Source organism: Salmo trutta, chromosome 34 (assembly GCF_901001165.1).
Source record: "Salmo trutta chromosome 34, fSalTru1.1, whole genome shotgun sequence".
In the NCBI taxonomy this organism is placed as follows: Eukaryota; Metazoa; Chordata; class Actinopteri; order Salmoniformes; family Salmonidae; genus Salmo; species Salmo trutta.
This window is the reverse complement of record NC_042990.1, coordinates 30,818,716-30,835,301: the sequence shown is the minus strand read 5'-3', so window position 1 is coordinate 30,835,301 and position 16,586 is coordinate 30,818,716. Positions and strand designations below refer to the sequence as shown.

Sequence of the window (16,586 nt, the reverse complement as noted above, 5' to 3'; positions counted from 1 at the left end):
TTTAATTTACGCAATGTTGACATAGCGCCGCTCAGTGGTTAATGAGTCAAGAACAGATCCGGTAGAAGTTGCCTCTAAGGCTAAGCAAAGTCATAAAATCAGTTCCCCATATACCCAAGAAGACGAGGGACAGTACAGGGTAAGTCTATGGCTCTGTTTGAGTACTCAAAAAAATGGATACATTTTAAGTAATCTGCACTGATCTGATGAAATTGGATTGATAAAACCATCCCGGGAGAAACGGTGCTCCTCTCATAGTCATTTACAGATCAGTTACAGATCGACAGTGCTTATAAGCCTGAACCTAACCGGTGAAAACTGATATAATAAAATTGAAACCATTGTGCCGAAGGATGTCATTAAATAGGCCTAGGTTAGGTTAGTGGCCGGGTCGGAGGCAGGCCTTCCTGTACTGCTGTTGTGTCAAGCACATAATGGTTTAGAGCAATGTTATTATAGTAAACGAAAACTGAAACGAAAACAAATAATGAAAAAAAAACATTTAGTAAACTGAAATAAAATCAATTTCAATCTGTTAAAAAAAACGAAAACTATACTGAAACAATAATCTTTGACTCCAAAACTAACTAAAATAAAAGACAGTAAAAAATATAATGAATTATGTTTAGTTTTAGTATTTTTTTCTCATCTTTGAGCTTTTTGGAGGTTTTCAAGCTACCGAAGCTGCATCCAGAAGATGGCGACAGGATGAACACTATTGGCTATCAAAGATTCTTACAGGCTTCATACACTCTAAAAAGGTTCCTAGAGTATCCTTTAGGTTAGGGGTTCTTCAAATTGAAACTGTGGGGGAACCCCTATAAGTTCTTCAAATAACCCTTTGAAAGGGTTCTTCTTTTAATGGCTCCTCGAACAACCTTAGAATAACCTTTTGGGGTTCATTTTTAACTGCCCCCCCTCCCCTATTATTATTCATAATACTAAATAATACTAATAACAACACACATAACAATAACACAATATTTTAGTTGTCAGTGTTTATTATGATTTTAGTGGCAAAGCAGAATAAAAAAATCAAAATATGAGGTGAACTCCCAGCAGAGCCCCATGTCCAATGCGTATATCCTCTGGCGTGTTGATGTTATGTGGTGGTGTTCTCCGTATCCATAGCCAGAATGATTTTGCAATGCATGGTGATTGAACAGGTTTCCTGTTATATTCAGAGGTGTAGGGAGGGTGAAGTCTATGAATCCAAAAAATTGTAATTATACAGATGATTAACAAAACATGCTACAACAGAATTAATAACTTGTTTTTTGTGGTGAATGTGAATGAAAAAAGCTGTTTTGATAATAAGCTGTTTTCATACACATACCGTGTCCATAATGTACAGGCCTATGGGATATTCATTGAAGATGTTAGGAAGGAGGATGGTAAATGTGATCTGCATAACATACCAATACCAATTGACATACCTTTGTATACCTCCTTGTCTGTATACCTACAGACACAAAAGTGAGCAGTTCAGTCATCTGCACCCAATACAGGTAGCCTTCAACATGTTCTTATAGCCTCAACATCAAGGCGGTGACCCGATCCTGTAGGTTCATGCTCTACAACATTCGCAGAGTACGACCCTGCCTCACACAGGAAGCGGCGCAGGTCCTAATCCAGGCACTTGTCATCTCCCGTCTGGATTACTGCAACTCGCTGTTGGCTGGGCTCCCTGCCTGTGCCATTAAACCCCTACAACTCATCCAGAACGCCGCAGCCCGTCTGGTGTTCAACCTTCCCAAGTTCTCTCATGTCACCCCGCTCCTCCGCTCTCTCCACTGGCTTCCAGTTGAAGCTCGCATCCGCTACAAGACCATGGTGCTTGCCTACGGAGCTGTGAGGGGAACGGCACCTCCGTACCTTCAGGCTCTGATCAGGCCCTACACCCAAACAAGGGCACTGCGTTCATCCACCTCTGGCCTGCTCGCCTCCCTACCTCTGAGGAAGCACAGTTCCCGCTCAGCCCAGTCAAAACTGTTCGCTGCTCTGGCACCCCATTGGTGGAACAAGCTCCCTCACGACGCCAGGACAGCAGAGTCAATCACCACCTTCCGGAGACACCTGAAACCCCACCTCTTTAAGGAATACCTGGGACAGGATAAAGTAATCCTTCTAACCCCCCCCCCTTAAAAGATTTAGATGCACTATTGTAAAGTGGTTGTTCCACTGGATATCATAAGGTGAATGCACCAATTTGTAAGTCGCTCTGGATAAGAGCGTCTGCTAAATTACTTCAGTGTAAATGTAATAGCCTACATATTCTTACCTCTTTGTTGATTGATATCCATTGAATTGTGTCCATTATCTGTTCTAGAAAGATTTGCAGAAATATTAAAATATAGATTGTATCATCATAAAATAATATCAATTAGCTCATATAAGGGGTAAACCTTACCTAATGTTGAGGAGATATTTACCAGTTAAGTGCCTGCACCTGCTGTCCTTTCAAATTAAAATCCAAATGTTTCAGTTGGGCAGTTAGGTTCCTTTAAGAACCCCCACCAACTAAGGAGGTTCCTCAATGAACCCCACCTCCTATGGGGTTCTTGGAAGAACCTTTTGGGGGCAATTTTTCAGTGGATCTTAGAAGAACCCTTGTTGAACCCCACATTTTTAGAGTGTAGCTTAAACTATAGGCTACATTTCTGTCGAATTTGTGACTACAATCTAAAAAGAAAAGGTTCCTGGAGCATGCTTTAGGGGTTCTTCAGATTGAAACTGTGGGGGAACCCATATAAGTTCTTCAAAGAACCCCTCTTAATAGATCCTCAAAAAACCTTTTGAAGAACCTTTTAGGGTTAATATCTGAACTACCCCCTGTCCTATTATTATTATTAATAATAATAATAATATGCATAACAATAACACAATATTTTAGTTGTCAGTGTTAATTATGATTTTAGTGGCAAAGCAGAATAAAAAAATCGAAATATGAGGTAAACTCCCAGCAGAGCCCCATGTCCAATGCGTATATCCTCTGGCATGTTGATGTTAATGTGTTGGTGTTCTCCGTATCCATAGCCAGAATGATTTTGCAATGCATGGTGATTGAACAGGTTTCCTGTTATATTCAGAGGTGTAGGAAGGGTGAAGTCTTTGAATCCAAAAAATAGTCATTATACAGATAATTAACAAAATATGCACACAACGGTATTCACTGTTTTGATAATGGTTTTCAAACACATACCTTGTCCATAATGTAGAGGCCGATGGGATATTCATTGATGAGGTAAGGGAGGAGGATGGTACACGTGATCTCCATAACATACCAATAGACATACTTTTGTATGCCTCATCGTCTGTATACCTGCAGACACAGACACAAAAGTGAGCAGTTCAGTCATCTGCACACAATGCTGCTAGCCTTCAACATATTGTTATAGCCTACATATTCTTACCTCTTTGTTGATTGATATCCATTGAATTGTGTCCATTATCTGTTCTAGAAAGATTTGCACAAATATTAAGTGATAGATGGTATCATCACAAAATAATATCAATGTAGATCATATAAGGGACAAACCTTACCTTAAATTGAGGAGATCTTTACATTTTTCAGTTAAGTGCCTGCACCTGCTGTCCTTTCAAATTCAAATCCAAACTTTTAGTTGGGCAGTTAGGTTCCTTTAAGAACCCCCACCAACTAAGGAGGTTCCTCAATGAACCCCACCACCTATGGGGTTCTTGGAATAACCTTTTGAGGGCAATTTTCAGTGCCAAGAACCCTAAGGTTCTTCGAAGGACTTTGAGAATTTTAGAAGAACCCTTGTTGAACCCCTCATTTTTAGTGTACGCATGCGTGTTACCTACGGCCGCCACTTCTCCAGATGCACAATATTTTCTGTGGGAGAGTTTCAGGAAAGCAAACTAAATCAAACTAAGAGCATATTCTATTTTCATAGCTGATGTGAAATTTCCTACATGTCAGTAGCCCATTCGAATCGGCCGCAAATAAGAGTAAATGCCCATTCAGAGAGCAACACACACAAGCTATAGCAAGAGAGCAGGGATGAGACAAAAAGTAGGCTATTTGCCGTTTTCATAGTATTGATGTCCCTTTTACCATAGCCTAGCACTTTGTGTAATGCAAATTAATCAGAATCACCTTAATTCGCCAAGTACATTTGCACATACTCATAATGTTACTTGGTGATACGGTGCTGCTAGTGATAGACAACATTTAGACACATGATACAGACAGCGGAGTTTAAACAAAGTTTACATACATTATATACAATGAATAGAGTGAACGTTTGCCTACTTCTTTAAGTTGGGCTACACACGCTATTGGTCCTATACTACTGCAAAATGTACACAAATGTAGGCTTAGCTGAAATACAGTCATATACACAACTGTCATTTTGCACACTGTGCGGTAAAGCACGGCTCTGTCACTGCTAGCCTCAAGTCTCATATCTGTGCCATAAGCACGAGTATACGCGATTTCACCGAGCATCTTTGTGATGTTGTCACTTGATTTCCAAAATTATTGAAACCTTGGCGAGGAGACCAGTCCATCTCTGATCAATAAGTATTTTCAGCTTTTCCCCAGTGTACTGTGCAACCGCCGTTGGTTTCCTAAATAAATTGTATAGAGAGCTAAACACATTTTTTTTAAGTCCTCTATTGTCTGGAGTCAAATCGTCCAAAAGTCGAACGCACACAAGATGGAGAGATAAAACATTATTGTGCAAGCAAACACTTGCGTCACTGCTCTCTAACCTGATTTTTGATGATAGATGGCTGACAATAGGGAGGTAAGTTTGATAGTTTTTCAGTAGAGAAACTACCAACCAGCTATTGTTGATGATCAGTTACTTGAGAAGGAGACCAAGTCAAGACGCTGGACCGGGTGGATTCAATTATCGTAAGGCAGCTTTATTAAGAGACAAAGATATTTGGCAAAACGTGCACGGACTCGTTCTTTTAGCTCTTATGGAACTGGCGGAAGCGAGCGCCTACACATAGTGTGCATCTATTTTATACAACATGATTGTAATGTGATGACGTATGTTGAGTCTTGTAGATTCGTCCTCCTGACTGGTCGATGAGTGGAGTGACGATCTGGTCTCGGGTCGGGATCGACTCCCCATTGGTCCATGAGTGTGTTCTTTGTTCCGCTGACCCAGCCCTCTGGGATGGGTTTGTGTGTGTGTGTGTACTTTGTGCTGAGTCCTTGTCTGTGTATCTCTGTAGTCACAAGATATTATTGCGAGACTGGACGTTGACCCCTGTGATCAGGTAATTTCCTGTTTTATCAGTGCTGTGTAAGGTCTAATTCGGCCAATCTGTTTCTGGGTGTGCGTGTATAGCTAGTATCAGTTCAACACAGAATGTGTCTTTTGTATCAGCAGATAAGTGTTGCGCAATAGACCAGCTTATCAAATATATTTATAACAAATCCCCCTCTTCACGTCTCCTAAGAGATGTGACAATTATATATATGAATAGGAAAACAAGGGCAAAATTTGCAAGAGGCAAATTTTGTGAGTCCTTGTCTTCACGTCTCACAAGAATATGTAAGTAGGTTCTGCTTCCTCAACAGTAAACCAAGGATCATTGCCCATAGCTGTATTCAGTGTCCTCCGGGGTCACTTCCATCAAAGGCATCATTCCAGTTGCCCATCTGCTCCGTTATCAATCTCTCCAGAATCCTGGAAATAAGACCTCTCGCACACGGGACCAAACAACAACCACACAACACAAACACACTCATACCGGTGAAGGCAGGCCATAATACAGTTCCTACAACACTTTTCCATTTCCCAAACATGGGCTGTGTTATCAGGAATGTACGTACAGCAATGAACCTAATCATTCTACCTACACCATCCTCCTTTGCCAATAACATATCGAGAGTCAGTCTATTTTACCAGGTCATGAGGGGGGTGGCGGATAATTGGTCAGAGAACCTCTTTACTGCATCCCCGGTTTCATTCATGAATATATTTGATTCATAGCTTTGTATTCATCTGGAACTTCCCTGAGGATGCCAATAGCATCCATCTAGACAAAGCTACTCCCATCCTGGTCAAAACTCCTCCTGTACCTACTTTAGCCTCCTATAACTGGTCTCTTATCACTAATTCAAACTGGTTGGACCAATAACCCCAGGGCGCAAGTTCCTAACCACCCTTTGTGGTAATTCCTGTCGTATGCGTCCTTCGCTGGTACTAGCCCACCCTTCATCGGTTATAGGTGCTATGAGGTTACACATTTTCTCCTGTGCTTTCAAACCTAAGTCAGTCACATTAACAATTACCTTTCCAGCCATTAAAATCATCTTAATTCTCGGTGCCATTCTTGTATCTATTACACTGGTGCTCATCAGGAATCCAGGTGAACCGAGGTGTGTTGGCTGAGCACTTCAATCTGGCCAACCCCCATTCCTATACAGTTGTCTTCTTTCCCAGGAAATTGTTTAATGTTTACCTTAAATCCTACATCTTGATCTTCTTTGACTCCTTATTCTGTAAGTCACTCATCAGTGTATTATATAGTTTATCCTCTACTTTTTCTCAATGACAACGGTATCGTATGATTTGTACCAGAAGGTGGTGGATCTGAATGTATCAGTCAGATTAGACTATGATGCAGCTCAGAGTCTAAACTCTTTCCAAAAACCGCCAACCCTCTCCTGCCCTCAGTCTCTCTGCTAGGTACCACCCCATACTCACACCTCTAGGAGCACACACAGTGATGAACGGTCGGGATAGGAAATCTTCGTTAAGGAGGTAACCCCCGGACCCTATTGGTATCGGTTCTTCTCCTAACTCTGTGTGTGATCAACAGTGTTCATATGTGTACATACCTCCTTGCAGTGGGTAACGTGGACCCAAGTGACTCTCTCAGCTTTTCTAATGGCAAAGGCAGTGGTTTAACAGAACCTGGTATGGGCCTTCCCAACTGTGTTGCTTCCAGTTTTTTCTCCTCAGGGACTGGATCCACACCCAGTCTCCTGGTTGGATTGAGTGAATCACCTTCTCCTGTAATTCACCTGTTGGACACAAATTCTTGGACATACGGGTTTGGTTAACAAACAGTCTTCTCATGTGCTCTGCCAGTATATCTTTAATTTCTATGTCTACCTGTTCTGGTATCTCTAACTCTGGCATTCTATAGGCTCTACCTGATTAGCTAATCTGTCATTCATTCTTTAAAGAGATAGATCCCAGTAAACCAACTCTAGGGATAATATCTCAATTCGGAATAGTTCAATAAGTCCATTTCCAAATGTTGGAATGGAAATTTTACAAAAATGTTTTTTTTTTTTTTTTTCTAGTAGCATCCTATCCTGTTCTATCGCCTGCTCTACTATACTCCCCCTTTTTATACATGGCTCAAGCCCTGTATCAATTTTGCTGCATTTCTTAACAATGTCTTTTGTAAGGTTAGTAAATTATCCTTATTTTACATTTACATTTAAGTCATTTAGCAGACGCTCTTATCCAGAGCGACTTACAAATTGGTGCATTCACCTATAATATCTAGTAGAACAAACACTTTACAATAGTGCATCTAAATCCTTTAAAGGGGGGGGGGGTTAGAAGGATTACTTTATCCTATCCCAGGTATTCCTTAAAGAGGTGGGGTTTCAGGTGTCTGAAATGTCAGCCCTTCTCTTGTAGGATTGCCCCCTTTCATTTTCCACATGTCCAATTCTCCCTGGGGCATTCCTCCTTAGCTACCCTGTAACAATTCTCTATCAAGTGTCTTATTTTCTTTAAGATTTAACTACTTTCCATTAAATTATCATATCTTTTCCTAGCGAATTTTACCAAACATAAACTTCAAATCAAAACTAAAATACATGCCTGCCAATGGAGCCGATAGTCTCTCCATGAATTAATATCCTAAAGCTAAGTGAACCAAATTCTCTTCCTATCTACTCCTGCTGGCCCCCCTTCTTTCTTCCTGCTACTCCCCAACCCTCAAGGTTACAGCAGTGCAGGGGAGGATCTCTCTGTCTGCCCTTCTATCTGTCTCCAGCTTTTTCTCATAACAGAAAGTATCAAATCTGGGTTGTTTCCAAATATTGACTAAATGTCTCATTGTCTCCTTGGTTGCACTCCTGAACTTTAGAAAAATCAACCCGTCTAGATATTGCATATCTACTTAAATTTATCTCGATACCCTCAATAATCCTGGATCACCTAAAGATGTCATGTATCCCTGTCCTGTTGACATAAGTCTACCATTATTAAACTTATTCACAACAAAATATAGTAATACTAGTATATCAATTTCACAGCCTTGTTGTGTTAAATCTCTTACACTGAATTCAACAACAGCTGACTTCCTAAGGGAAAATAAACGTATCTAGATCATGTAAAAAATACCCCTGCTACTGGTCAAAATATTTTTAAATCACATAATCAGATTAAAATGACTCATCTGATTTACTCCACCCAGAAAAAATATTTTACCCTTATTGTTCTAGGAAAATAGACTTAAAGGAAGCCTACCCTTATTCTAAGACTTTACCCTTTTAGTCCTATCATTGGTTCAAATTATCAATTGTGTCTCAGAGCTTTAACTCCATCATTATTATCAGTTCTACAAATTCCCTTAAAATCAATATCACCAATGCCCTTAAATTCACCATCCAAATGGCTTTTCAATGTGGCTGATCAGACCACACAGGAAAAGTCACCAGAGGGGTTAAAAAGTCATACCACCCTTTCAGAACCGTGTTTCTTACTACATTAAACAAATTAAAGCTAAGAACTTTATCTACATTTGTATCCCAGGTTCCCAGAACATCCCTTATCAAAAGAATTTCGTGTGTTTATTAAAACTCAGAAAACAAAACTTCCAAAATGCCATGTGTGTATACCCCTTTAAGATATCCTGTCCCTAGGATTTTTTCCAAAGACAGTTAAGCGCTCCTTTTTCCATAAAATAACCACTTTGTCAGCATTTCCTCATACTACACCTATTCAAAAACCCAAACGTTAACTACAAACCAAACCTAAAAATACTTTATAATTCCATTATACTCCCCCCGGTCATTAGTTTTAAACTTACTTGAACATGCGCTACCCTTGGATACAATACTGTACTTCAAACCTATTAAACTCCCCTACTTTAACATACTACTTAACTAATTTAACCCAAGATTGCTTAAAACCTTAAACCCCTTCAGTTTGTCTGCAAACCGGCCCATTCTGTTTGCTAAGAATACCTTGCCATTATACACAACTGTGTTTAATGTGCACCGTCCCTGTAAAAATACAATTAACTCCACCTGCAATTCACTTTACTAACTTAATATTTTTCCATGCAATGTTCAAATCCCCACCAGTGAGAGTTCCTAAGGATACTCCGGCAATGATTATGAAAATAACAAACAGGGGAGCTGATATCCCCAGCCTCTCCCAGGGAGGGATATAACCCGACCCTGGGCGTGGCGCCTTAGGTCGTGGAAACGGGAGCTATGGTCCCATTTTCCCCAACTAAGGTTTCAGTGGTTGGAATCGAAATTTAGGGCGCGCAAATCGGCCCTGGTTTCAGTCAAAGTTCTGGAAGGGGTTGGGGCCGGAGTGCAGTGTGTAAGGTGGTGCCAAGGCGCGCCTGATTTGCCTTTGACCTGGACAGAGTGTGAAGTAACTTCCTTCACTTCGTACGGTCCAGTCCACCTGGGTTCTAGCCACTTTCTCTTGTGGACTTTGACCCTCACCCAGTCCCCAACTTTTACCTTGTGTGGTGGCGAGTCTCCCGACAGCTCCCCCTCTTGGACCTTGCGGATCTGTGTGGAGAGAGCTGCAGACAGTTCCGTCAATTTTCTCACATAGTCAGACATTCCAATTCTCAGCACATCAAGAGGGGGCATATGACCTCCCTCCCTTGGTGGGCCAGGCATGACTCTCCCCGTCATTATCTCATGGGGAGAGAGATGGGTCCCCGCCCCTGGCGAGGCCCTCATGGCCATCAGTGCCAGTGGTAGGGCTTCCACCCAGGTTAGCTTCGAACCTGCACATACCTTAGCAATCTTAGCCTTAAGAGTTTGATTTGCATGTTCCGCTAGGCCCTAAGATTGTGGCCTGTACACTGACCCGAATTTGTGCACAATTCCAAACCTTTCCTCCACCTGTCTCAGGTGTTTATTGCTGAAATGGGATCCGTTTTCGGAACGGATTTGTCTCGGAACCCCATACCTAGGGATGAGGTCTCTTTGCAGCCATTTGATGACTGATTTGGCATCTTCCCGTGCCGTTGGTATTGCCTCTACCCACCTAGAGAACCTGTCTACCATTACCAGCAGGTACCTTTTTCCTCCCCCCACGTTATCTGCTCCCATGTCTGTGTAATCTATACTAATGTCTTGGAAACAGGCATTGGGTACTGGGTAAGCATATCTGGTTTTTTATATAGAAGCGCCCTTCTAGTCTCCTCTATAGCCCAAACTCCTATTCTCAATTCTGCTTCTGCCTTTTCTCTGTTCTTAGTCCCTTTTTTCTTAAACATATGCTTTCTGTTACCTTCTATCTCACCTTCTATTCCTTTCTGAACTGCCTCCTTCAAACCTTCCTCCATCACCATCAGCTGGCCTTTAGTGGGAGCTCCCCCGCTAAAATAGCCCGCCTGTGTCCATCTCAACTTCACTTCCTCCCACACTTTTCGTATTACTTTATATTGTTCCTCTCCTCCAGCTCTATCCTGTATTTTTTGTTCCAAATATTCACTGAATTTAAGTTTGGTGGGCGGAATAGCTGCCATGTTATTATTTGTATAAATGTCCCTCTATCTTTGTATACTTAGCTCGTCGTTGGTCAAGACCAGCGATGTATTCATGGTGCTGACTCAGACTTATCTCTGGTGCCCCACCCTCGTAAACAAAGTTTTTTTTTGAAATATTAGGACTAATATTTTGAATAGGCTAATACATTAACCCGGTCAATACCAACTCCCCGGTGATTACCCCAATTTGGTGTTCAATGTTATTTAGGTCCCCCGCAGTACTTGCAAATCAAATCCTCACTCAGTTCTATAGACAGACAGATCGCACACCCGGGCTGAAACCCAAACTATTGGTATAGTTTCGGACCTTCGGGGTACGTACAAACAAGCACACTCAAACAGGGCTGGAAACAAATTCCAGACGCACTGGAGGCGCACAAATCTCTCCCTAAACAAAGTCAAAACCGGAACTATTTCTAGATCTCCGGGACGAAACTAAACACGTTATTACAATGTACGGGACTTCCGACCAAAATCGGTTTATCTACCTACTTGCTACTTCAATTATTCCCTAAGCAAAGTCAAAACCGGAACCAGAATAAATTCCAGATCTCCGGGACGAAACTAAATAATTTTACAATGTACGGGGCTTCCGACCAAAATCGGTTTATCTATCTACTTGTTATTTCAATTATTCCCTAAGCAAAGTCAAAACCGGAACCAGAATAAATTCCAGATCTCCGGGACGAAACTAAATAATTTTACAATGTACGGGGCTTCCGACCAAAATCGGTTTATCTATCTACTTGCTATTTCATTATTCCCTAAGCAAAGTCAAAACCGGAACCAGAATAAATTCCAGATCTCCGGGACGAAACTAAATAATTTTTAACAGGATTAATATGTTTTAGTTATATTTACTTTACTGAATCCGCTTGTTCTGAGTGTTCCCTTCTGGTCAGCTATTCCAGTAGGCCTTCTCTAGTTAGCAGATTTATACTATCAATATTTCGCCACACATGCTTTTAATTTAGCATGGGCGACCGACACACAATCTCTCTGTTCACTCTATTCACGATCTCTCTATTCCATTTTTATGTATCCGACTTTCTATTGATGTCCCTTATCCACACGCCACGGTGAATGGTCATAATCTCACGGTATACATTTGTACCAATCCCAGTTTCTACTGATGCTACTTGGTATCAAGCCTATTACCACAAATATCCTTGTACTCAGCCCTTACATTTCGTTATTACAATCCTATACAATATTAACAGTAATTCATACTCACGCCCGGTACTTCTGATCAAAATTTGGATATGACTATAATACAATATGCAGATTTTTGTTTTAACAGGCTCTGCTTACCTTTTATTAGTCGAGCTCGTTGATCAGTTTCCCGGGGCAAGTAGAATCACCGATGGCTCCTGCGGACAGGTCACCCGTCCTCACGAGATTGTCCTGGACTTGTCCCCTCTCACATCAACCATCTATGGACCGAATTCAGAAGTATGAAACCATCCTCTGCTACCAAGTTTTGTTGATGATCAGTTACTTGAGAAGGAGACCAAGTCAAGACGCTGGACCGGGTGGATTCAATTATCGTAAGGCAGCTTTATTAAGAGACAAAGATATTTGGCAAAACGTGCACGGACTCGTTCTTTTAGCTCTTATGGAACTGGCGGAAGCGAGCGCCTACACATAGTGTGCATCTATTTTATACAACATGATTGTAATGTGATGACGTATGTTGAGTCTTGTAGATTCGTCCTCCTGACTGGTCGATGAGTGGAGTGACGATCTGGTCTCGGGTCGGGATCGACTCCCCATTGGTCCATGAGTGTGTTCTTTGTTCCGCTGACCCAGCCCTCTGGGATGGGTTTGTGTGTGTGTGTGTACTTTGTGCTGAGTCCTTGTCTGTGTATCTCTGTTGTCACAAGATATTATTGCGAGACTGGACGTTGACCCCTGTGATCAGGTCATTTCCTGTTTTATCAGTGCTGTGTAAGGTCTAATTCGGCCAATCTGTTTCTGGGTGTGCGTGTATAGCTAGTATCAGTTCAACACAGAATGTGTCTTTTGTATCAGCAGATAAGTGTTGCGCAATAGACCAGCTTATCAAATATATTTATAACACTATCTAGATAATCAACTACGATTTAAATATTGACATTTAAGTTGGTAGTTATTTGGTCTTCTGTTATTAAAGCAGGCTATTATTGAGCCAAGCTAGGTTAATGTCAGCTAGCTAGGAAACTAACTAGTTAATATTAGCAAACTACCTAGCTAGCTAACGTCTAACCCTGTGGTTTAACCAAAAGTGTTTCATTTTCTACACAGTTAGGTGGTGGTCCGTAGCAAGCTGTTTGCTTTAGTTTTCGAGATGATCGATCTCTATTGTCCCGAGGGAGGAGCTGTTTTTTTTGGGACTTGTCCCGATGGAGGAGCTGGTTTTTACATATTGTGTATATTCTGAACACATTTCCGTTTGTTGGCAATGTCAATACTTGAATTTTTTTTCAAAATACTTACTTTTATGTTCGCTAACTGGACAGGCAAATGCCGCTGAGTACTAAACTGTAAACCAATCAAAACTTGTGTACTATCCATGTTACTATCTCTGCTGATCACGCTATCTGCATCTAAGGTAGTAGATGATGACACCTCGAGAGAGATTTCCGTCCAACAAACTGCTATGAGGTAAAGTATTTTTTATTTTTTGTAATCTAACTATTTAGTTATAGAAACGTGAAATCGTGAATGCCAGCTGTAAAATGACTCCCAATTTAGAACACAGGAATCTTTGGAATGTAGCTAGTTACAAGTAGCTCTGTTGCCAGCTACCAGGAGAAGATAGCTTTATCACTAGCTAGTGTAACAGTTTAACTTCCGTCCCTCTCTTCACCCCAACCTGGGCTTGAACTAGAGACCCTCTGCACACATCAACAACTGATACCCCACGAAGCATCGTTACCCATCACTCCACAAAAGCCGCGGCTCTTGCAGAACAAGGGGAACAACTACTTCAGGTCTCAGAGCGAGTGACGTCACCGATTGAAACGCTATTAGCGCTCACCACCGCTAACTAGCCATTTCACATCGGTTACACTAGCATTTCATTCTGGAACAAGGAGTGTTTTAGCTATCAGTTTATTCCAAGTAATACTTTTTTGACTACAAAAATCTATAGGACAGGTAGTGTAAATCTAATTTTACTCATACTGACAAATAAGAAATCACTGTCAATAGTTGGAGTAGGATGATTGCATAGCACCCTGCCTCAGACTGTCATATTTATTTTCTGGATCAAAAACTATATTTTCTTGCTGTGATGATTCATTAACTTTTGTCTCACATGATCTATTTAGCTCCCCTGTGTCCTGCTCCCAGAGATCAACAAAGTACAGAGAGATCCTTAATGAAAACCTGCTCTAGAGCACTCAGGACCTCAGACTGTCTGGGCTCTGGCTGGGCCTCTCAAGGACATTCAGAGACTTGTCCCGAAGCCACTCCTGCGTTGTCTTGGCTGTGTGCTTAGGGTTGTTGTCCTGTTGGAAGATGAACCTTCGCCCCCAGTCTGAGGTCCTGAGTGCTCTGGAGCAGGTTTTCATCAAGGATCTCTCTGTACTTTGCTTCGTTCATCTTTGTCTTTTGGTGCCTTTTGGCATGCCCCAAGTTGGCAGTCATGTGCCTTTTACTGAGGAGTGGCTTCCGTCAGGCCACTCTACCATAAATGCCTGATTGGTGAAGTGATGCAGAGATGGTTGTCCTTCTGGAAGGTTCTCCCATCTCCACAGAGGAACTCTAGAGCTCTGTCAGAATGACCATCGGGTTCTTGGTCACCTCCCTGATTAAGGCCCTTCACCCCCGATTGCTCAGTTTGGCCGGGCGGCCAGCTCTAGGAAGTGTCTTGGTGGTACCAAATTTCCCCCATTTAAGAAGGATGGAGGCCACTGTGTTCTTGGGGAACTTCAATGCTGCATACATTTTTGGTACCCTTCCCCAGATCTGTGCCTCAACACAATCCTGTCTTGGAGCTCTACGGACAATTCCTATTTACCACAGGTGGACTCTAATCAAGTTGTAGAAACATCTCAAGGATGATCAATGGAAACAGGATGCACCAATCAAAAGTTTGGACACACCAACTCATTCAAGGGTTTTTCATTATTTTTACTATTTTCTACATTGTAGAATAATAGTGAAGACATCAAAACTATGAAATAACACATATGGAATCATGTAGTAACCAGAAATGTGTTAGTGACCTAACACACCTCCAGCCTGCTTAAGGGCTATTTGCCCAAGAAGGAGAGTGATGGAGTGCTGCATCAGATGACCTGGCCTCCACAATCACCCAACCTCAACCCAATTGAGATGTTAGGATGAGTTGGAGCGCAGAATGAAGGAAAAGCAGCCAACAAGTGCTCAGCATATGTGGGAACTCCTTCAAGTCTGTTGGAAAAGCATTCCAGGTGAAGCTGGTTGAGAGAATGCCAAGAGTGTGCAAAGCTGTCATCAAGGAAAAGTGTGGCTACTTTGAAGAATCTCAAATATAAAATATATGTTTAGGGTTACTACATGATTCCATATGTGTTGTTTCATAGTTTTGATGTCTTCCCTATTATTCTACAATGTAGAAAATAGTAAAACATTGAGAAAAACCCTTGAATGAGTAGGTGTGTCCAAACTTTTGACTGGTACTGTATATCTAATAATATCCGACTGGTGTTAGACCTTATTGAATATTCTGATCTAATCTTCGAAGATAGTTTAATTGTCTTCTTAGACTTTTACAAAGCCTTCGATACAGTGGAACATGAGTTTATATTCCTCTCCATCGAGAAATTTTGTTTTGGGGAATTATTTTGTAGTACTATTAAAACTCTTAAAATGAATGGGAACAGTTCCATTAAATTATAACATGCCACTTCTCCTAGATTTGATTTGGAAAGAGGAATTGGGCAAGGTTGCCCAATTTCGCCTTCTCTTCCTGCTTGCAACCCAGCTTCTTACAAGTTTTGTTAAATCCAGCTATATACAAGGGATTTAAATTGCTGACAGAGAGATTATCACAATTCAGTTTGCAGATTACACCACCCTCTTTTTGAAAGATGCTGACCAGATTACTAGAGCAGTCGATGTGTTAAATATTTTTTCCAAAGCATCTGGTCTTTGCCTAAACCTTAATACATGTGAATTGTTTGCTGTTAAAGACTGTGCGATACCCTCTGTCTGCAATCTTCCAGTCAAGGAAATAGTAACATACATAATTTCTCTCTCACCATTAGCTCTGACAAATTGAACACCCTAGTCATTGGCGACTCCATCCGTAGTATTAGACTTAAAAGAATAATCCTGCGATCATACACTGTTTACCAGAGGGCAGGGCTACTGACGTTAAGGCTAATCTGAAGATGGTGCTGGCTAAGGCTAAAACTGGCGAGTGTAGAGAGTATAGGGATATTGTTATCCATGTCGGCACCAACGATGTTAGGATGAAACAGTGAGAGGTCACCAAGCGCAACATAGCTTCAGCGTGTACATCAGCTAGAAAGATATCAGTTTGTCTCTGTGGATGGTTTGTCCTCTGACAAATCAACTGTACATTTCGGTGTTCCTCAAGGTTCCGTTTTAGGACCAGTATTGTTTTCACTATATATTTTACCTCTTAGTGATGTCATTCGGGAAAATCATGTTCACTTTCACTGCTATACGGACGATACACAGCTGTACATTTCGATGAAACATGGTGAAATTGCCCTCCCTGGAAGCCTGTGTTTCAGACATAAGGAAGTAGATGGCGGCAAATGTTTTACTTTTAAACTCGGACAAAACAGAGATGCTAGTTCTAGGTCCCAAGATACAAAGAGATCTTCTGTTGGATC

The 16,586-nt window shown here is 41.4% G+C and overlaps 1 protein-coding gene across 2 annotated transcripts in view; it reads left to right on the top strand.

Annotated features, from left to right (window-relative positions):
• The first annotated feature begins 37 nt into the window (after positions 1–37).
• LOC115174016 (N-acetylneuraminate 9-O-acetyltransferase) overlaps positions 38–16,586 on the top strand; it is a 47,234-nt gene continuing 30,685 nt past the window's right edge. The window contains exon 1 of one of the 2 annotated variants that reach the window (XM_029732619.1): positions 38–139. The gene's annotated coding sequence lies outside the window, so the exon portion shown is untranslated. The remainder of the gene's footprint in view (positions 140–16,586) is intronic. The other variant, XM_029732615.1, reaches the window with a different exon arrangement.